The 23887-nt window shown below is 39.2% G+C and overlaps 1 protein-coding gene across 4 annotated transcripts in view; it reads right to left on the reverse strand.

The window, feature by feature from the left end:
- The window catches only part of LOC121917316 (rho GTPase-activating protein 28-like), a 98206-nt gene that overhangs the window by 64512 nt on the left and 9807 nt on the right, over nt 1–23887 (reverse strand). The window contains exon 1 of one of the 4 annotated variants that reach the window (XM_042443172.1): nt 5320–5434. The exons of the other annotated variants lie outside the window; for them this stretch is intronic. The gene's annotated coding sequence lies outside the window, so the exon portion shown is untranslated. Of the gene's footprint in view, nt 1–5319; nt 5435–23887 lie in introns of those variants that run through there. 4 annotated transcript variants of the gene reach the window in all.

A 23887-nucleotide genomic window follows, 5' to 3' on the forward strand; every position in this document is an offset into this window, starting at 1 on the left:
GGGGGGGGGGGGGGTGTTTGGCCAGAAAGAGAAGTACATTTCAGCCTTCTGTCTAGGAATAATGCCAAAATGTCCTCCATTTTGAGCATGCCTAAGAAACATGCATTTATATTAAAATTTTTAAAAAATTATCAATTTTTTCATGTGTCCTCCATTTTTAAAAACATGTCCTACATTTGAAAATGTTGCCCTACATTTGTCCTACATTTGTCCCAGTTTGGAGGTCCTGCCTTATGGCAACCCTAGTTATGACTAACAAGAGGCACCACCTTCCTTCACCACAACTAGGTGCCATCGTGGCTGCTGCCTCTCCTTCAGCCTATGTGCACCTAGTCAAATAGGAGTGCTGGTTGAGGCTGTAGCAGTGTCTTATCCCAAGAATAAGGGGATTGATGAGATTGGTGGGGGAAGAAGAATGGGTCCCACCAGAAGCCATAATCCAGTGAACTTCCCCCCTCCCCCTCCTCCTCCAGGCAGAGGCCAAGTACCTTCACCTTTCTCTTTTCCACAGGACAGATACAGTATGGAAAGTGAAGGAGAGGGTAGGGGTAGGGGGATAAGGGCCTCTAAGTCTTATGCCCCCCCCTTATGCAACTGTTGCACACACACCCCGAGGAGCCCCATCCCACAGTTTGTGAACCTAGACAACGATAACATCATGCTGCAAGGATGCAATCAAGAGAGGGATGTACTCTGAACACAATGGAACTATGTTTATGCATAGGTTTGCATCACATGGCTACAATTCTGCTTATTTTCCATATTAAACATGCATAAAAATACACAGCATAAAAAACAAAAGAAGTTATGGATTACACAACATAGTACCCTTAAAAACCAGTCTATCAAAACACAGAACAGTTAATGGTTCAAAACCAGCAATCAATAGTTTTATCGGATGTCCTTTACCTAGCAGTTATTAAAAGATATAGCTGTGTTAAGTCTGTGGAATCAGCATGTAGAGATGTAGCATCTTTGAGACTAACTGCCAACTTCTTTCTTTCAGTTAGTCTCAAAGATGCTACAAGATCTCTCTACATACAGTACTAGCAGGAATTAATTTTAACACTTTACTAACCAAAGCAATTAAGTGCTTGAAGGCGTGATGGAAGATGCAGTCCAACAATATCTGGAGTGCCACAGTTTCCCTAACCCAGCTCTAGAAAAATTGAATGCTTGTCTCATGAATACAACTTGCATGTGGGGTTTTTTAGTAAATAAATTAATATTAAAGAATTCATACTTATTTCATCTCAGTTGCTCTGTTACAAAGTGTAACATCCATTTTTTATGTGGGTGCTTAATATTAATTTATCCACTTAAAAACCCCACATGCAAGTTGTATTCATGAGACAAGCATTCAGTTTTTCTAAAGCTGAGTTAGGGAAACTAGCCCTCCAAATATTGTTGGACTACATCTTCCATCATGCCTGATATTAGCTATTTGGATTAGGTCTGATGACAGTCAGAGTCCAACATCTAAAAGGGCATAGGTTCCCCATTAGCTTCCAGGTTTTTGCAAATTTTAACTGTGTAGTCCCATGAACTGGTTGATTTAGTCTTCACTCGTTAAGAGGAAACAAACTTGGCTTTTCTTCAGGTTGAAAGCTAAAAAGTGATGAGCACTTCTGCTTCTATAACTGAATATATAGCAAATACTTTTATAGAATCATTTTTTGTCTCTGTGGTTTACATTTGATTTGTAATTTCAAGTCTGTGAACTTGATACTGCAATTTATAAATTATCATTTGCTATTGTTCTTTTACTTGAAACTAAAGTTGTCTATAGATAAGAAGGACTCTGGCAAGCCAGGCAAATATTTGGATTCACTTACCATCAGATTTGCAAGCAAGACTCTATAGAAACCATGGCTTGCTTTGTTCTTGTGTCAAGAACTAAAGCATTTAGCTTTAGTAGGCAATTGTTGTATATTTTATGAATAACTGCGGTTTACTTATAGAAAGTTTTTCCAAACATTTCAAGTTCTATTCCAGCTATAAGACCCATAAAAGCAAAGGTTATATATATCGGTAATATACTGAAGCATTCTTTTCTTTCTAAAAAGGTTAACATTTTTGAGATTTCACTAATCCTAGCAACACACACACACACACACACACACACACACACACACATATTGCATCCTAAGGAAGACATTTCATTTTCATAGAATTTGCAAAGTATAGTACATTCAAGCATTCAGATTTGAAAATATAGATAAATGCTCTTGAATTTTTATAAGCAATAGCAAGACATGGATGGGCAACTTGATTCAAAAATGACTGTATAGAGCTGTTTCATACCACATTCTTTACATAAAGAATTCGTGATGCATCAAATTTTGGGGTAGGGATTTGTCATTGAAACCTTGACTCATGAATGCTCTGGCATATCTTCTCCTGGGTTTAAGCCATTTTTATACAGTTTCCAAGACACAGGAAACCATAATCCCAACATATAAAGGCAGTCACAAGGGCACTTAAACATGTCAAGATCTTTCTAAAAGTTCAACTTGTGAAATGGCCACATGGCCATCATGCTTACATACAGTATCTGAATTCCATTCACATATATTTATCTTCCTTAGTTGGGACAAATATATAACTAATACAAGGGTCAGATTCTTTTTTAGCTGTTCCCACTGATTGAAAAAAAGATGATTTCAAAGCAAAATAATATTCTGTGTAAAAAAAAGTAAAAACTGTGGCCCTAAATTTAGAAAAGATTAATTCAAATACTGTTGTTTGATACTGTTGTGTGCCTTCAAGTTATTTCTGACTTAAGGTTATCCCAAGGTGAAGGGTCCGGAAACCATGAGGAGCTCCTTCAGCCTGGAGAAAAGAAAGTTAAGAGGTGATATGATAGCCCTGTTTAATTATTTGAAGGGATGTCATATTGAGGAGGGAGCAAGCTTGTTTTCTGCTTCTCTAGAGAACAGGACCCAGAGGAATGGATGCAAGCTGCAGGAAAGAGATTCCACCTCAACATTAGGAGGAACTTCCTGACAGTAAGGGCTGTTTAACAGTGGAACACACTCCCTCGGAGTTGGTGGGATCTCCTTCTTTGGAGGTCTTTAAACAGAGGCTGGATGCACATCTGTTGGGGGTGCTTCGATTGAGATTTCCTGAATGGCAGGGGGTTGGACTGGATGGCCCTTGTGGTCTCTTCCAACTCTACGATTCTATGATTCTATGATTCTAAGGCAAACCTAACATGGCAAGATTCATTCAGGGGCGGTTTGCAATTGCCTTCCCTTTATCCTTCAATAATTCACATTTTCATTAAAACCAACATGACATCTATAGTACCAAGGGTAAAGTCGACTTCATTTTAATACGACTGCATTTTAAGCACTTTTAAATTTTAATCACATAAAATAAGTAAGATCCAGTTACATATGTTCACTATCTGTAGTCCAGTTTTAATCATGTTAGTATCCTTGCCTGTTGATTTTATGTTATTTGTCCTGAATGATTTGGTTCTGCTTCTTCTGATCCCTGTCCCAAGCTTAGTGACTAATATGCCTGATGTTTGTTGCATGGGTGGCGTTTTGTGGTAATGACTTTAAATTATTATTTTCTATAGTGAAGCCACAGATACATAATGTGAAAATAATGGTGGAGGAACCACGGAGAAAGAAACACAGCATGGAAGAATACAGCATGGAATTAGAGTGCCTTCCCTTCCATCCCCCAGTGAGTTGAGACACTCACCATTGACTATTTTCACTAATCAGTTGATACCGTTTAAGAGTATTTTTCTGTACTCCTGAGAGTATCATGTGTTGCATTCACTCTTGACACAGAGCTTTCAACAGATGATTTCCTTTTAACAAATTATTTTGCTGAAACTGAACCAAATAACTGTTTTTAAAAGCTGGGGGGAGGGGGGGGGAGATTGCTTCTTCATGCAAGTCTGCCTTATTTCAGTCATTTTAAAACAAAACAACAAAACCTGAAGTATAATACAAGATCCACAGCATGATGAAAAACAGATATCTTTGTTAACCAGCCATACTGAGTAATCTATACCATGGGTTCATATGTAAATGATATATATACAGTGGGGTCCAGTTTGTCAAATTCTAGGTCATAAACCTTTATTTTGAAGTGCTCTGATTTTCTTCTTCTTTTTAGATTCTGCATGAAAATATGTTTACCTCCCGTCCTTTTTTTTTTTTTTAATTGCTATATTTTAGTCATTTTGACTGGTACCACCTTGGACTTCTAAATAACTACAACAAAAACCCCTTACTTAAATCTACCTACATGCAAGTTAGGCAGATTTATAGATTTATTTGTTTTTATCCTGCTTTTATCTTTTACATTTAGCTGTCATTGTTTATTGTACTTTATGTTTTTAATTTGTACCCAGTCCAAAAAACTTAAGTTATTCAGTAGTTTTAAAATGCAATAAAAATACAGAGCAGTCACAAACATATGTACTACATTTAATTGTCATTGGTTTAATTATATCTTATGAAGCCAAATTGACTGATGACAAGATTACAAAACACGCTGAGGATGATATTGCATATGAATGTTCAGCAACAACCCTGCAAAGCTGTAACTTATTTTAGTTACTAGTTACCAGTTGCTTGTTAACTATTCTCAACTAAATAATGATTTACTTTGTTCCTTTTTTGAAAAAGTGCCAGATGCATCATAAAAGAAAGGAGGACTGCTGCTTTTAAAAAAGAGGAGAGAAACAGCCCAGTTTTCAAACCCCTTTGTTTTCATTGTTGTAATAATTCTCCCTAAAACTAATACAAAAGAAATCCATTCTTCACTTATTAATCATCCTGTAGCTATATAACCTAAATTGTTGTTTGTTCCCACCCAACCAACACCATGCAGAAGACACAGTTGTAAAAGACTCTTTTTTAAAAAAGAAAGCTTTCCCTTTTAACCTTTGCCTCTAAAATATAGGGCTTAAATCAGCAGGTATGAAAAGCATATACTCATAAAAACTTTGTAATGAGAAACTTATAAAATCATTATGTATGTGAAAGATAAAAAAGTAATAAAGAGACAGTAGTGTCAAAAGTACTCACAAAATATTTCCTAAGTGTCTGACCAGTCAGTGGTCACTTTAAAGAACAAACATTGCCAAATTCTGTAAATTGGGTCTTCTGCTACCTGTCTATAGTTCTGATTCAGCAAAGGTGAAGAGCAGTTCAATCACTATACAGTAAACTTGACTGACTACATAATAGCAACTTTAATTGGTATGAGATTTTGCATCTTTCTTTGCTATCTGTAAAACAATTTCCTTGTCGATATTTATGAAGATGCTTTTGTCATTATTTTCTGTTTTACCTCAAGCTTCACTTCATCACATCAATTTCCTCTTCAAATCAAGCATACAGATGGAGAGAAATCCAGATGCAAGGTGTTGTGAGAAATACACCAGAAAAGTTTCCCTCTCTCTATACTGTATTCCTTTATTAGCCAGTGGTTCCAGTGATGCAGTCAGAAAAAGGAAGGAAGATCTGTGTTGTTTCATTGTTTCATTTGGAATGTTGTGTCCAAGGTTAGCATGTGATAAAATTTCCTTTTGTAAAGAAACAGTTTTTGAGTGAGATCCAAAACAAAGAATAGCTACTTTATTATGCTTTTTTAAAAAAATGAGGGGAGGGGGAGTCTCATGAACATATACAATGGTTTTTGGGTTAGCACACACAATATCTTGGTAGAATTTTTGATTCTAGCAAATATTTAACATTTAGGGTTTTTAAAATAAATAAATGCAAGCAAGCAACAGCCCTGAAGTATGAAAATAATTGAGCAGGGAAAATGGGTTAAATCTTTGGTCCTGCTCTCAACTGCATAGTCATCCATGCAGTATCTTCCCTATAAGATTTGTGCCCTGTTGTTTTGCAAGTATGGATGTTGTGAACAGAGCCTCTGCACATACTGCTTGTGGGCTTGGCAGGCCAGATAGGACCAACGTATGGAGAGTGGGACAGAGTTTGCCACAGCAATTTCAGTTTCATCACCATGCATTGATTGTATGCAGAATTGTAGTTGTTTGCACAGGATTAACTGGATTAATAAACTGAGATAATGACCAAGGAGATGTTATGAAATGATAGATGGATAGTATGTACAGAGCTGTGCAAATCTACAGCACTATATAAATAAAGTGTTGTTGTTGTTGTTGTATGTACAGCTGGGCAAATCTATAGTGCTATATAAATAAAGTATTGTTGTTGTTGTTGTTGTTGTTGTTGTTATTATCCTACCTACATCTTAAATGAATGTACTTGTAAAAAGAATGATCAGACTTTTGCCATAGCATTGGTAAGGACTTAGAAAGGACTTGCAAATTTAGGACAGTATGAACATTGTTGATAAAGATGCTGAATTTGTTTGTTGTGGACAACAAACCTTAAATTAGTCCACTTCATTGTATAATTTCTGTATGTATTAAACTACATACTAAGATTCTACAAATGGGAAATATATATAGGATAAAAACATTTTATATTTAATTCACTGTTGTAAGATTCAAATATTTAATATGGGTATGCTAGTCTGGACTACATCGCAAACCCACAGACCTCTACACGTACTTACATGCCTTCAGCTTCCACCCTGAACACACCACTAGATCCATAATCTACAGCCAAACCCTCTGATACAATTGCATCTGCTCAGACCCACAAGACAGGGATGCCAAACTCAAGGAATTACAAGAAGCATTCCTCAAACTACAGTACCCACCACATGAAGTGGAAAAAAAACACAAATAAACAAGGCAACACATGTACTGATCTATTACAGAACAAAACAAAGAGGGAAAATGACAGAATCCCACTAGTGGTCACATACATCTCCCAACTGGGACCACTCAGGCACATCATCAATGAACTACAACCTATTCTGGACAATAATGCCACTCTTTCAAAGGCCCTTGGTGGCAGACTTTTACTTGCTTATAGACAGCCTCTAAACCTCAAACAGATACTCATCTACAGGATGACACACAACACAGATGGTAACACAGGTACTACGCCTTGCCACAAACCGAGATGCCAACTCTGCCCACACATTTATCCAGGAAATGTCATCACAAGACCTAATATTAGGGGGCTTTCATGTGGTCATCCTCCAATGTGATCTATGCTATACTGTGTCAGCAATGCCCTTCAGCACTCTACATTGGGCAAACAGGCCAGTCCCTGTGCCAGAGGATAAATTGGGAATTCACAAATGAGAATACACAAAAACCGATGGCAGAACATTTCAATCTCTCTGGGCATTCCATCTCAGACCTCAGAACAGCGGTCACTGAACAAAAGAACTACAAATGTGGAAGAGAAAAAGTAGAACTGGAATTCATCCACAGACTACACTCCCTCAGCAATGGATTGAACAAAGACAATGGTTTCCTGATACACTACACACACTTTAACACTATCTGACCCCATCCTCATGGGGCTGCCCTACACTCATCTATTGCCCTCACCACAGGCTAGTCCCATTGCAAAACTGGATCTGCCACTTCATCTCCACGCACAAAGACCAGTTTCTCCCTCTGAAGCCAGCTCCCTCTGTTGAGCCAGGAGACCCTGAGCTAGGGAAGCCTGAGCTAAGGATGACCCTTCACCCGTGATCTTGGGGTCCTTTGCCATAGCCACCACCAAGGAAGGGGGGAAAGGCAGGAGAGAGGAGAAGAAGGGAAGGCCAGGAAAACTCTCAAACCACTTTCAGCTAAAGGAAAAACTTTGCTGGCTCGAAGAGACATGTCCTGCTAGGAGTGTAGGCAGGAACAAGACTGAGGCCCAGGGGGGCTAGCTCCTCCCTATATAGGGGCCAGTCTTTGTTCTATTGTCCCTGCCTACAGGAGCAAATTGGGAGGAGCTAACCCAGAATACAGGAGATTATGACCCTATCTGCTGGGAAATGGATCTGCAACTTCATTTCCATACACAAAGGATTTGTAATTTGTATTGACATCCTCACACACCAATGGTATATATGTGTCTGTACCTGGCTTCAATTCCACGAAATACATCTGAGGAAGTAGACTGAAGTCTAGGAAAGCTCATGCTACCAATTCCTTTCATTCAGGTAGTCTCAACAGTGCCACAAGGTCTCTCTGTGAACTATGTTTAAAACTGAACTTGTCACCTCATCACCATACCCAAAAGTTTTGCATTTCTAATCCTATTCTTACACATAGTCTCAAGGGCACTTTGCATAGTAATTCATTGTTGTTCTGTTCAGTATCAGTAAAAATCTGTTTTACCCTAATGCATCCTGTTCCAAATTGATACTCACTGAGCCCATCATTCATTCATTCAATTATACTGTTCTTTCCCCCAAGGGAGGATATTGCTATGTCACAGAAACTAAAGACATAGTACAACTAGAAGAGATTATTAACATTTTCCTAGAATACCTGTTAACATAAGGCCATTCAGATTCTCATCATCTGGCTGGCCAAGGTCCATCCCAATCACTAGATTTCAGTACATTTTTGACATTGAATGATGGTGACCTATATTGTATGTTATTGGCTGCCAAATTCAGATGTAATCAAAAGATTACATTTGTATATTCCCCTTCATATAACATATGAAAATAAGCAAGTAATGTTCCTTCTCTAAACCCTAGTCTATTTATCTGACAGTCTTCTGTTATAACAATGGAATTTCATATGACTGTTCTTTAAAGCTATATACTTCTTTCAGCTTTAGCACTGGAATATTCATTATCTGTATCCAGGCTGCAATTGTATAGTCTCTCATATTATGTTTTACGGGAGTTTTGTTTTAGTTGTTTTGTTTTAGAAAGTGTTTTAGTTTTAAATAAAAATAAACTAAAGCAAACAGAGTTTTGTTTCCACCAAGTGAAAAATAATTGAAATTAATGGAATTTAATGAGTCTTAAATAAGGTTCAATTGCACCTAAGGGTATCAGGTTTACGATCAGTGGTCCCTAAATGTTTTATAAATGAGACCAAGACTAGTGCATTTTGCTATGTAAAGGGATGCCTTTTGAATGTATCTTTCATGATCTAAAAACTTGTTTCATCCCAACTTCACAACCCACCACTATTTATTCCAAACTATTGCTAACATTGTTTTTTGTGGGTTTTTCGGGCTATGTGTCCATGTTCTAGAAGAGTTTCTTCCTGATGTTTTGCCAGCATCTGTGGCTGGCATCTTCAGAGAATGCTTGCCTGGAAAGGAGTTGGATATATATATTGTATGACCTGGAAAGGCAGGAGTGATTTGCTAATATTACTTAAGCAAAGATTGACAGATGTTTTCTTTGATACTGGAAGGATACATTTCTGCTCACTAATGTGCCCATTCTGTATATTAAACTGCTGTTCAAGAAAGGCAGTACTGTACTTAGGTTTCCAGTGTCCTCCTCCAAAACTTGTAAATTCAGATGACATGAGATTGTTCTTCCTCTTTTTTCCACATAAGCACTGAGGAGCACATCTATACAAAAATGTTTGTATTGTGCACTGAAATGAAAGGTCATCACTTAGTAGTAGACTGGCATAGGAAATGGCCACTGAAATTATTTCAGGAATTTTGTGTTGCTAATAAGAGCTTGAATTTTGGGCCAACCCTGCCAACTGTGGGTGCGTAGGCTGACAAAGTACATTCTTGGCTGTATCAGTAGATTGAGAACTAGATTACATTACAGTCTTTGTGATGGTCTTAGATGAGGTTGTTGTTGTTTTTAAATCCGGAAGGAGTTTATGTTAGATCATATCAGAAATGGATATTGAACACTCATCTGAGTAATTTGTGTTTCTTCTGATCCCCAAAACAGAAACTCTTTTTGAACTTGAAGACTTGTACTCATAGAGATTTATTTTAGTTTTAGTCTGAATGTCTAAATATTAGCTTCATATTAAATATTTCTTGTAGAAAAGCAGATCGATTGATTTATATGATTGTTTTCAGACTAATTTATAAGATTACCAATTGATTTATGCATTCTGGTCCTAAAACACATGTGCAGGTACTGTTTATTAATCTGATGCTGAAGGCATTAGATTGCCTTTACATCATTTTCTACTGGAGAGTTACCATTATTTGATCTTTTGTAATTCAGTAATTTTATAGATTTTTAAACAAAGCTACTATAACCTCTAGATTTATAGAGCCAGGTTTAGGTTAATAGAGTAGTGGTTTGAGTGTTGGACTATGACTCTGGAAACCAGGGTTCAAGTCCCAGCTTGGCTATGAAAACCACTGAGTGACCCTGGGAAAGTCACATGCTCACAGCCTCAGGGGAAGGCAATGGCAAAACCTCCTCTGAACAAATCTTGCCAAGAAAATCCCATGATAGGTTCACCTTAGGGTCGCCATAAATCGGAAATGACATGAAGGTACACAATATAACCTACTTAACCACAACAACAAACAGCAAAGGTTTTTTATTTATTGTTGGAAGAAAGCTTTACATGAAGAAACTGTCAGGGTGGTTAAGTGCAAGGAATTCCAGATCTTAAGAATTTAAGTTGTATTGTTTGGGGTAAAATAAAATTGTTTAACTTTTATTTCATTTTATTTTAATATTTGTAATAAACATTTTATATGGAACATTTTACATAACTAAGGCAGGATACAGACGGGCAAAAAGGGGTGTGTTCATGACGTCATGAAGGTATAGCCTTCAGACGGCCCTTACCTGAATGCCGCCATGAACACGCCGCCCGCACGCCCCAAGCGGGAAGAAGTGGCATTAAAAAGGTGCTGCTTTTCCCCGCTTCTTTTCTATATAGTGCGCAGCTGCGCATCTCCGTCTGTAAGCTGCTGCACCGGTACGCCAGAATTGCTACGCTGCTACTTTAAGTTGCCCATTTAAAAGCTCCGTGTCTGCTGCGTCGCATAATGAGTCGGGGTCCTGGAACATGCACAGTTTGCAGTCAGGCTTTAATTGCAGCGTCAGCTGCCATGCAGGTGTGGAATCTGCAGCACAGCTGCAGCACATTTTAAGACTCGTAACCCTAACCCTAACCCTAGAGCTGCATGTACGCATGCGCTGCTAGAATCGTGGAAAGTTTGGAATTTAAAGTGCACCCCTACACACATTCCTGCGCCATTTTCACCTAACAATAAAAAAACGCTAAAACTTTAAATATTTACATATGTACAAGGGAGGTGATGGGGGATGGCAGGGGGACAGCGGTGGCAGCGGCGACAGCTGTGGCTGTGCATTGCAGATTCAGTAAGAGCGCGGGGACCAAAGGAGAGGAGGCATCCATGATGCTGGTGACACTGGCAACGTGCAAGCGGACAAGGATGCCAACACCAGCTGATCACCAGCTGGCAGGAGACCACCTTTGTTCTTGGCCAGGGCGGGGGGAAAAGTTTAAAGGGGCTTGGGTGCTTTAAATGTGCACATATGCTTTCTGCCGCCGGTGCTGAGCGCCGGAGCTGCACAGCTGCTCATCCACCAGCCGGCAAAAGAAAAAAAAGCCCCATTTTGGGCCACCCGTGAGGAAGCTGCCTCTCTCTTTGCGGCGTCCTCCGAGGCGGCGGTATGGAAACTGCGGGTCAGAAACGGCCCCAGGTGAGGCGTCTTCACTGCCCCCCCATGTGGAAGCCCCATACACCTGAGCCACGCCCCCGGGGCGGGCGGTCTGGAGGCTCCGTATTCAGCAGAATACACCTCCAAGACGTCTTCCCCTGCCCGTCTGTATCCCGCCTAAGACAATAAAGTTGTTGTTGCTGTTGATTAATAAACAGTACAGCATAGAATAATATACCATCTGTATTTCCATGCTTCCACATCTGTTGTGTCTGGTAATATTTTTCTAGGCCAAGAACATCTAGATTTTGGCTTTAATATACATTTTACTTGAAAAGAGATCTCTGCCTTGAAAAAGATATATTAAGTAAACTGCCAATATCAGAATGTCTGTTCTAATACCCCTTTTAAAACCACCTAAACTATGTGTGTGTGTGTGCCATGGATGCCTCTGCAAGAAAACCCACCTGCCAACCTGCCTCTCAGTTCCTGCATGAGAGTAAGAACTTCTGAACAAAGCCCACATGTGTGTACAATGCACATGTATTGCACATGCATTGCACATGCACTCTGGAGAGGTTAAGACAGCTCGCTTGGGGTCATCAGGAATGGGCAAATGGACATCAACGTATGAGACATGCCATATTCCTTAAGCATGATTTGCTATAACCATTGCTCCCATGCTTGCTGGGGGCATGTTTCCAGGACTAGATGAAGGTGGTTGAGGCTCTGGAGTAGTTCCAAAAAGAAAGTGCTTTTCTGTACTAGCATAAAAATTACTTAAATTAATGAAATGTAAGGCTTAATAGCAGCACCAAAACTTTCACATGCGAAGTCTACAACTTTAGTGAAACCAAGAGCTAAATCCCATGCAGTTTGTACTCAGTAACTCAACAAACACAAAAAATATTGATGATATCAGAGATATTAGGTGGCTGGAGAAGATAACAAAGCAAACTATAACTTTTTCATTTTTTAAATTTTTTTAAATTTTTTTTTTTTTTGGCTTTAAGACCGTTAAAAATGTTGTCTTATTGTGTCACAGTTTTTAAAAAGGAGGCTTCAGCAACACCTGACAGCTAAAAAGAAACGTATGTATTATTCCATTTCGCACTGTAGTTGTGATTGATTGTCAAATTTCAGCAGTCAAGTATAAAAGTTCCAAATGTGGTGCAAACTCTCTCTTTCTGTTTCTTTCTAAAATCAAGTTTAAATGCACTTGAAGGAACACAACAACAACAACAACAACAACAAATAACAATATATAATAGCTGGTACACACTCCATAAATCAGGAGGAAGACAGAAGTAAGGTGATTGGTTTATAAAACCAATCACCTATATAAATGGCTGTGGGTGAGGGTGTGCGCACACACCTGTGCATGTGCAAACAGATGTTTCAATGTACAGATGTTGCCTTAATGGAACACATATTATCTGAAAAATTCATTGACAGCAAGGTTCAAATTTTGATACAAAAAGTTGGTCCAGCAGTACTAGTATGGGAAGCAAAGGCACATTCTGCTCCAGACCTCTCCATGTACTAAAGAGCCCCTAGTTCTAGTTGCTCCATTGTTTTTCTAGACCTGGCAGCAGGACCTCAAATTAACAGTTTACAAGTTACGATGTACATATGAGAGTCCTTCCTTGGATCTGTGGAGTGCGGTAGTAAATATGACCCAAATACTGAAACTAGGGAAAGCCAGGTTCTCCATTTAGCCAAGAAGCTAACTTTGGACCAGTTGCTGACTTTGACTCTTAGCCTAGCTTTCCTCACAGGGCTGTTGTGAGAATAAAATGGAGAGAAGCAGAAAGTTAAGATGATGACTGGACTGTGTTAATACTGTAACCATTGTGCCCATGCATCATGGCAAAAGGACTTTGCCACTAATAGAGTTTGTTTTGTTAGGTTTTTTTTTCTCCCATTAGGTTTCTGGAGCTCAAATTAGTGGGATTCTGAAAGAAATCAGTTGGTAACAATGCAGTCAAGACAATGTTGATGTGATTTCTTTCACATGAGGACCATCTCACATGTGAATTTGGGGAAACTGCTTTCTCTCCTTTCTCCCTTGTGCTGGCCTATGACCATAATAAAGATGAATGGAAGTGAACTGAACCTCTCACCCCGCCACCAAAGTCCCTGCCCAAGAGAGGTATTAGGGATGGATGAGAGATGCTGATCCTAGCCATGAAACAACATCAGCCTGTTTCAGCATTTAGGACAGCTGCAACAAATGGAACTGCATGTCCAAGAATTAAGTTGCAAATGAATAACAGAAGATAAGAAATATTGCTCACAGATATTCTGAATGTTATTAAACAACAGGTAAAATTCCACACATACAGAGAAATGTACATAGACAGAATAAAAAGCTTCTGATATAATACAGTTTAGAGTTTGAACTCTTATTACAAATATAAATATATTAGCTTACAGAAAAACCAGTGGAATTATTCAGCAGTATAATCAATACTGAAGGCAGACACATGCAGCCACTTCCACCTCAAACCAACATGGCCCAAAGGGCCAGAGGTGAGTGGCAACAAGAGCAGAGATGTGCAGAGGCACTGGGGCATTTTCATCCACCCCAACCAAAATTGGCCATACATGGTTGCTGCCTCCAGCAGACCAGAGGAGCATTTTATCACCCTACTTGTTCATTTTGTATACAGAAAATATCATACAAAGAGCATGTTTAGAATTAGAAGGGGGAGTGAAGATAGCTGGAAGGACTTCAGCAATCTTAGATATGCAGATGACACTATGCAAACAGCACAGACTTGGAACAATTACTAAGGAAGGTCAAAGAAGAAAGTGCAAAGGGAGACCTGCTGAACATAAAGAAAACAAAAATAATGACCACATAGGATCTACAGAAATTCAACCTAGACAATGAGGAAACAGAAACAGTTAAAAGATTCTCTGTACTCTGGATCAAGCATTAATCAGAATGGAGACTGCAGTCAAGAAATAAGACAACTAGGAATGGGAAGAGCAGCCATTAATGATGAGATCCTAAAGTGTAAAGATATACGACTGAGCACTAAAGTCAGAATCATCCAAGCCATTGTACGGATGTGAGAGCTGGACAGTGAAGAAAACAGATAAAAAGATCAACTCATTTGAAATGTGGTTCTGGAGAAGAGTGCTTAGGATACTACTAACAGCCAAAAAGACAAGCCAGCGGGTCTTGAACAGATCAAGCCTGAACCCTCCTTGGAAGCCAAGATAACTAAACTAAGGCTGTCATAGTTTGGCCACATCATGACAAGGCATGGCTCATTAGAAAAGACAATTCTGTTAGAAAGGGTTGCCATGAGTCAATGTTAATTTCATTTTAACAACAACAACAACAACAACAACAACAAATGAGCAATACTGCTGAATAGAGCCAATGTGTCATAGTGGTCTGAGTGCTGGATTATGACTCTGAAGACCAAGGTCCAAATCTCTGCTCAGCCATGGAAACCCACTGGATGGTGTTGGGCAAGACACACTTCCTTAGCCTCAGAGGAAGGAAAAGGTAAACCCCTTCTAAAAAAAATATTGTTTAAAAAAACCCTCTGTGATAGGGTCACTTTAGGGTCACCATGGGCCCGAATAGACAGGTCAAAATAAAGCTGCTTCAGGTCACTTTAGAGGTATGATGTTTAAATGACACGTGCATCTTAAGAGGCCAGAAGCTTTGCCAAAGCTGTGCTCCAGTCCTTAGGACTGAACGTGGCTTTGGTGCAGCTTCCAGCCTCTTGGGGCACATGCTGTATTTAAACAGCATACCTCCAAAGTGACCCGAAGAAGCTTTATTTTGGCCTGTCTGTTCGGGCCCCATAAGTCTCATAACTTAAAGGCATGCAATAACAGCAGCAGCAGCAGCAGCAGGCAATTACTTCTAATGGAAGAACATGTGCACAACATAAATGGAGTTGCAGATAAAAAATGGAAAGTAAGAATATCCCAAGGTCAAGTCTGATTCATAAGTACTCAAAAGCTGCTTCTAGATGGAAAGTTTCTAGTGGTCTATTCCATTTTTCACTCCCTAGCTGTGGTCAGAAAAATAGGAAGAGGAGAAGGGGAAATAAATAAAAGACAGTGGTATCTGGTTACTTCCTAAAATGTTGAGATAAGGCAATTAAACAATAAAATAACATGTTTGGGAGCTCTCATGCATTCTTGCTTTTTCGAAACTAAATCCAATGTATGAAGCTAAAAGTGGATTCATTGATTAATGCACTTAAAACCCACAGCTGCTTTTCCTGAAAGAGCTAGCAACTAAAACCACTTACAGGAACTTTTCCTGTAAATTACATTTTCTAGCCCCTAGGAGTTCTCTTTGACAATTAATTTCCTCTACATTTTCACATGGTTGTTAAATTTCTTCATTTTTACCATTTCGCTTTGAAAGATACTTTCCTCTATCTTTTTTTTCCATTAAATGGAAAGAGACATATCAGAAAATAAAAACTACTATCACAGCTAATCAGATATCCATACAAGCTGTATAGTGTGAAGCTAGATTTCTTTAATTTATTTGTAAGGGAATGAAACCAAACAAATTGCATTCCCCAATATCCAAATATGTGTAATTTTTGTTAGCCTGTCTTTGCTGTACCAAATTTGATTTGGTACCTTGCCTGGTATTCAGAAGTAAATACAGATGTGGAAAAATCCCCCAAAAGCAAGTTCAAAAGAGGCTAGATGAGAATATCCAAATATTTCAATCACTGCCTGACATTTGGAATTATGATTTGTTTTACAATGCTATAAAAACAGGGTTTTTGTTACAAAGGTTACATTAAAAATAGTTGGAAGAATGACACTTTTAGTGGGGGAAAATACAGTCAATGTGGAAAAATACAATCTACAGGTAGCTGTTCCAGAATTTCAGATTTATTACCTATCTGCTTTATTTCATTAGTGTCATGAATTGTCACTACAATTTTATTATTATATTTTATATACATTACAGCAAGTAGAACAGAAGTATAAAATAATTCCACTTTCCAAGCCACTTTTCAAAAACGAATTTATTCAAAATTCCGAAAATTCAACTTCACTATGTCCTCCACATATTTCCAAGCAGGTGTGTATATGGGTCTTCAAGTTTGTTTGTTTGTTTGTTTGTTTATGGTATTTATACCCACCCTTCAGCCCTAATGGCTCTCAGAGCGGCTTACAATTATTATTTTTAATTAGACGGTTCCCTGCCCTCAGGCTTACAATCTAAAAGATACGACACAAAAGGAGAAGGGAATGGTGGTGGGAAAGGGGATGAGGTCCAGTGGTTGTTCTCTCCCTCTGAGGCCTGGACCAAGGCAGATGGACTGGAGAGGGGCTCTTCTTCTTCAAGCTAGCCCTGATGGAGCTGGGCCTGCCTGGTCAACTCCCTCACAGGCCGGAGGATGACAGTTATGGAGGGAGGAGTCTCTTCCTTCAGGCTAGCCCTGATGGAGCTGTTGACTTGTGGCAACTCCATGAATTTCATAGAGTTTTCTTGGGCAAAGTATACTCAGAGGTTGTTTTACCAGTTTCTTCCTCTGAAATATAGCTTACAGCACTTGGTATTCATTGGCGGTCTTATATCCAAATACTAACTAGGACTGACACTGCTTCTAAGATCAGAGAAGATCTGGTGCCTTTAGGGTATTTAGACATAAGGGTATATAAATAACTTTTCTGTTTAGTTTAGTTTACCAGTCTTGTTTGACTAAACAATGTTGTGGGGTAAATTGAGGCTAGGTAACTATTCTGCTTATCAATGACAAAATAAAAGGGCTTTGGGCACGTTCCTCATGGAAGCAGTTTCATTCTAAATCACTAAATGTTACTTATCACAGTAGAATCCAGCCTTTTTTTTCTTTTCAGACAATATTACCTACATTAAATTGAGACAAAAGAAATGTAAACAGTACATAAATTTTAATATTGCTCCCTTTATCAGGAACAGCGGCTTAGTCTCAGAATTTACGCCTTGTTGTAGAAAGTTGGGGGAATGACATTTGCTGAGTTTCCCAGGTTGCTATAGCCTCTTGCACTCTCCCCAAACTCTGTATCTTGTTCTTGTGGCACTAAACTCCTTATACCTCCACATATTTGTCCATATTAGCCTGCCAGAGCTTTAAGATGATCAGGGGGAGGCTTTTTCTTGATCCCACTACCATCACAAGTTTACTTGGTGAGGACACAAGAGAGAATCGTCTTGGTGGCTGCTCCAAATCCCCCTTCTGTGAAAGCCTAGGCTGGCCCCTCTCTGCTTTCCTTTGCCTGCAAGCAAAACATCTTTATTTAAGCAAGTCTTTTAATGCTTAAGTTGGTAGGTTATTAATACAGGTGTATGTTTTTTCTGTTTTTAACTTCTGTATGATTTTAAACCAATTTTATAGTGTTTTAATGTGGTGTTTTAAACTGGTTTTAAAACATTTTGTGGATGTTTTTAATTTGTTGTTATGGAAGCCGGTGTAGAACCCAACCTAGGAGAAAGACAGCATATAAAACAAATATATAAGGGTTGGGATATGTCCCTTTCCCCTAAGGTGCTGTTAGATCACAACTCTATCATTCTAGCTATGCTGGTTGAAACTTTTGGGTGGTCCAAAAACCTCTGGAGACTCTGCATTAAGTGCTCAAAAGAAATTCTGACACTACAGTTGGCCCTATACACGGATTTTTTTATACACAGATTCAAGCATACAAGGTTTGAAAATGTTCAAAAAAAGTATACATTTCAAATATCAAACGTTGATTTTCCATTTTTTATAAGGGACACCATTTTGCTATGTCATTATATTTAATGGGACTTGAGCATACACGGAGTTTGTTTTATACGGGAGATCTTGGAACCAAACCCCAGGGTATGACAAAGGTCCACTGTACTTTACTGTGCTATACATTCCTTACTATGGGCTGATCCAGACTGGTGCTTTGCGCTAGCCTGGACATGTAGTAGGGTTGCCTAGGGGTGGAGCGACTGCACGCCCCACAACCCTAGTACGTGGCGTAACAATGGCGGTGCTCCATGTACATGGGCACCACCATTGTGATGTAAACACTGTGCAGCATCCCCACAGCACCATGCATTGCTTACGTCATGAGTGCACCACTGGCACACTCGCGACGTCACTGCGGCATCGGACAAAGAACCCAGAATTTCCTTCTGGGGGCTGCACCATCCCTGAGGAGCAAAAATGGGCACTGGCAGACCACCGTTTCTTGGCGGTCTGTCTTGTGCCTATATAAGACAAAAAGCTGCAGTATCAAAGCTGTGGCTCAGATCTCCCTTGTAAGAAAATTCCTGTAATAATGAATGGTAGATACATTCATTGGAGATCTTGATGAGCAACCTAACCATCTGACGAGTCCATCTTTTCTTTTCTTTTTGCAGGCAACTTCAAGCATCATTTAAACAGTGTGCTGTAAGTGACACTGTTAAAATGAATGGAGGGCAGCTGGCCAAATGTTCAACCAAACAAGCTGATAAAAAAGACAGTGCCAGATGTTTCCCATAAGTTCTGCGTATGAAAGCACCAGGGAAATCAGCAGGAACACCATGCTAAGGTAACCAGAGAAGCCAACTCCAGTTTCAACCATAACATGAAATTCTACAGACTATAAATATTGCATTCCTTAGTGAGAGTCTCAAAGGATATGTTGTAGATGTTTCTTAAGTGGACAGGAAAAAGTGAGTTTACTATTGTCTGCTTTATTTATATGCATTACCTGCTGTATAGTTTAATAATAGCTTGTAGCAATATGTTTAAATGGGTTTTTAAATTCTTGTTGGAAAATGGCTCTTAAATTCAACTCTGAAAAATACACATGCACAAACAAAATGTGATCTTTACCTACCAACTAAGTTCACCCAATTCTATTTTAGAAAGTTGGTGGAACATTAACAATACTGAGTTCAACTATTTTCTATGTCATCCTCCTCAGTCCAGTATTCTCTAGTTGTCAATGCTAGCTGGGAACGATGGGAACTGTAGCTTCAGCTCTGGAGGACACTAGGTTGGGAAAAACTGGTCTATGCCCTCCAAAACGCTCAGATATTTTTGGAAGAAGTACTTGAAAGAGGTGTTTTGTTTTCTTGCATTTTCCTCCTCCAAGGAAGTTGACAGTACAATGAGATAAACATCAAAAATAGTTAAGATTGTTTATACAGCATCTTGACAAAAGGGTTTTGATATTTTTTTGTTTATAAATATAAATTTTAGGGACAAGTGAATCAGCCCTTCTGCCAGACCATCAGCACAAGATCCTTGTGCTTCCTATGTCAGAGAGTCATTAGTTTCTACATTTCAGCATAAGCTACATCAGTATGCAAAACTGGTGGTTTGTTGTATAGCAGCCCCTGAACTATTTTGTACCAATGTACTTTGAAGTAATATTTCAATTGGGTTGGAACGGAAATTTTAAAGTTATTTTAGGAGGTCCAGAATTGGATTTTGTGCTCCAAATGTGACCTGAGTAGCATAGAGTAGATTGGAACAATTATCTGTGTTCTGCCGTTGAAGACTCTATTAGCTTTAGTAGCCATATTTCACTGCTTGCTCAAGGTCATTAGGACACTCAGTTCTATTTCACATGAAGTTACTCGTGTGTGTGTGTGTGTGTGTGTGTGTGTGGTCAAAACAACGTTTTACCAACTTAATATTAGAAACTTCATATAATAGCAGGTGGTTGGGTGAAATCAACCTTGCTATAGCTGTATTCTCCAACCCAAAATTGCAATTCTAGACTTATGAGGAAACAAAACACATTCATCTCCTGGAAACTACTTGCGAATAAACATTTTTAACAATGTGATGTAAATCTGCCATTACAGGAGGAAAGAGGGTGCTCCTTTTTTTCTAAATGGAACTGTGTTGCACTCATTCTCCATTTCTATATATGCTATTACTTGCCAAAAATGCTTTTCTGCTGCCTACGTAAAACAGACTAAACAAAAGATAAATGGACAGACATTCAACATTGAAAACGACATTCAGAAGCTGCTAGAACATTTGAATTTCCAAGACACTTGGCTGCTGACATCTGCAATTCAGATCCTGTTTTGGGGTTCTGGAGAACAAAGACTATGAATTTACATTAGTCTGGTTCCTATGTAGGATGACTGATACTTTCCCTTTGGAAGAGGGCAGATATTTCTTGACCTAGATCTTTTGGATTACTGAATGAGGTAACTAGACTTGGAAAAACTAGATGAATGGTACAAGTCAATTGAACAGAAAGGAGATGTGCATGCTTTCAGTGGTTCTGTGCCCTGATAAGACCCAACAATATTATTGCTCTGAAACAAAGAGATGCTTTTTCTCAGTAGTAAAAAGAGAAGTAGTGCAATGTACAAACCCTGTGCCATATAGTGCATTTTAGTGATAAGGAAAAGTCTAGTCAGAAGACATGGAATTTGGGGTGTGAGTGGATAAAAACACAGCTGCACCTTGAGAAGCAGCTCTGTCCCCTTGTTCCCCCTTTCTTATCCAAGTTTTGCTTTTAGGAGGGGTAGATTTTACTTTTTTCTGGGGGGTTGGGAGTTTGTTTATCCTTTTGCTTTGACTTTAAGAGACAGTTCAGTTTTCATAATGGCTTGTTTTCCAATGTGAACTTTCCCACAGACTCTTATACAGTCCAGCGTCTGTCCTCTAATTTAACTTTCTCCTAATAATAATAAGGGTTTATTACTTATTTTTTTTCTTCTTCTATCCCCTCTCCTCAATTTCTCTCTGGAATTTATTCTCTGGATTAAATAAATAAATTTGAACTTCGTATATTTTAAATTTTATATTTGTAATTTTTTATATTTATTCAATTTTAATCGCACAGTTTAAATTGTTGTATTTTATATATGTTGTTCATCGCCTTGGGTCCCACTTTGGGAGAAAGGCGAGATAAAAATTAAAATAAATAAATAAATATAAAATATTTTTTTAATCTGAATTTTGCTACATCAAACTTCCTTATCTTCACCTGTGTTTTCAAGGCACCTGCCTTGTTAGCTACAAGACTGTTTGAAATTTTAGGCTGAACTGCTAAGCAGCTTGGAATGTACCGTATTTTGGGGCGTATAAGACAACCGGGCGTATAAGACCACCCCAATTTTCTAAAATAAAAATATAGAGTTTAGCATATACTCATCATATAAGGCTATCCCTCTTCCTCAGAAGCCGGCAGCCGGCCGTGCACGCCGGCTTCAACGGGCCTCCAAAGGCCCCTTAGAAGCCGACGCAGGGCTGAGAAGGCCTGAGAAGCCGGCAGCCTCGAGAGCGCACGCACCGGCTTCAAGGGGCCTCCGAAGGCCCCTTAGAAGCTGGCGTGGGGCTGCTGGCTTCCCAGGCCTGTGGAGACCTGAGAAGCCAGTGGCTGAGCATGCGTGTGCCGGCTTCCCAGGCCTCTGCAGGCCTGAGAGGCCGGCAGCCCCGAGAGCGCATGCGCCGGCTTCAAGGGGCCTCCGAAGGCCCCTTAGAAGCTGGCGTGAGGCTGATGGCTTCCCAGGCCTCCGGAGGCCTGAGAAGCCAGCAGCCCCCAGAGCATGCGTGCCAGCTTCAAGGGGCCTCCGAAGGCCACTTAGAAGCCGGCGCGGGGCTGCTGATTTCCCAGGCCTTCGGAGACCTGAGAAGCTGGTGGCCGAGCACGCGCATGTCGGGCCGCTGGGCTGCCAGGCTCAACTCGGCGTATAAGATGACCCCCGACTTTTGACCCAATTTTAGAGGGTCAAAATGTCATCTTATACGTCGGAAAATACGGTAGTATATATTAACTAGTAAACTGGTGGAAAATTAGTGGCAGTGTCACTATACTTTCTACAGTGTTTCAGAAAGAGCTACATATAGCTAACTTTTAAATGTTCAAATCCTGCATGTAACTTAATCTGACTCCAGTGGAAAAGGCAGTGTCATGTGGAGGAGGTTTGAGAGGGAAGATTTCTTCATAGAGATATGTGAAAAATAAGATATGCCTCATCCTGTTGCCCCCAGGAAATCTTGCCAGGAACTATGAAGTGACACTATAAGATTGCCAAAAATACATTTTTAACATCTCCCTTCTGTTCTTCTGAATTGTGCTCAAGTTATACAGTACCTGTTTCAGGGAAACATGGTGCAGAAGAACAGCAAACTAAGAAAATTAAGCTATTAGAAATTCAAGGAGTATCAGGAAAAATAACTGCTGGAAGCTAAAAGATTTATTTAATGTGAAAGAGCAAAATGACCACATCCTAACTGAAAACATTAAAATGCTTCAATGAAATTTTGTAGCTGTGGGTGTTCAGCCTGGAAAGAACTTAGGTTTCCAAATAAAGACCATGTGGTTGAAGATCAGAATAGTCAATGGACTTCATAAAAATTTATGAAACATATTTTGACATTTCCTGCAAACACACCACAACAGAAAACACATTTATAATAAAAAAAAAATCTGGTGTATGGTTATACATAAATTTTATAAGCAGCAAAATTAAGACTATTAACACAGGCAGTCTCAGATGTTATAATAACTATCAACCATGAAAATGAGAATGATGGCAGCCTCCCCCCACACTCATGACCTTCCCTTACTTTTCCTTTATAGCCACAGGGAGATCAGAAGAGTTCACTTCCATTTCTAAGGAACTGTGGCTTGTATTTATTTTATTTTTCAAGATTTTATTTTAACAACAAAAAGAAAACCAAAACAGAAACAGGAAGGACCACACAAGTATAACAAAATGAATTTCCACACAGTAACAGTGCAAACAACCAGGAAAAGAAAATCACTGTCCTTTTGAAGATTTGAGCCACAATGACTTATGTGTTGCTAGAGTTTGAATAGACATTTGACTGTTATTCAGGAAAGACAAATAACCACTAGCAAGTGGCATTAAATGTCTCTGCATCTGCAAGGCCCTTCACAATTCAGATGCGGCAGGTATACTAGCCAAGGCAAACCTTTAAAAACCAGGATTCTACCAATATATTTCCTAGATCTTTTTGCATTTCTGGATTTGCTACAACAACTCACTGGAATGTAAGATCTCTGTGATAGAGATCTTCTAAATTGTCAATATACATGTTTAATTATGCCAGTTCAAGGCTCAGGATAAGTGACTGATTTCTACCTGTTCTCATTTGTTTCATTTGAAAGCTAGAACTTGGTTATTACAGGCCAAGATGTATGAAACAGATGCCTAGGTCCTTATGTCCCCTTCAGGAATCAAGAGACCATGAATCAATGCTAGCCACTTTAATAAATGTCAGATGCCACCCATAGAGTGATTCCACCATGCTTTCCTGAATTCCATCTGAAATTGATCTCATGGGTTGTTTTCTTCATACAGACAAGAATTCAACATATGTGAGGACTGTACCCCTACCTTTCTATCACAGTACTCCTAAGCCTGCATATATTTCAATCC

The sequence above is a fragment of the Sceloporus undulatus genome, unplaced genomic scaffold (assembly GCF_019175285.1).
Source record: "Sceloporus undulatus isolate JIND9_A2432 ecotype Alabama unplaced genomic scaffold, SceUnd_v1.1 scaffold_15, whole genome shotgun sequence".
Lineage (NCBI taxonomy): Eukaryota > Metazoa > Chordata > Lepidosauria > Squamata > Phrynosomatidae > Sceloporus > Sceloporus undulatus.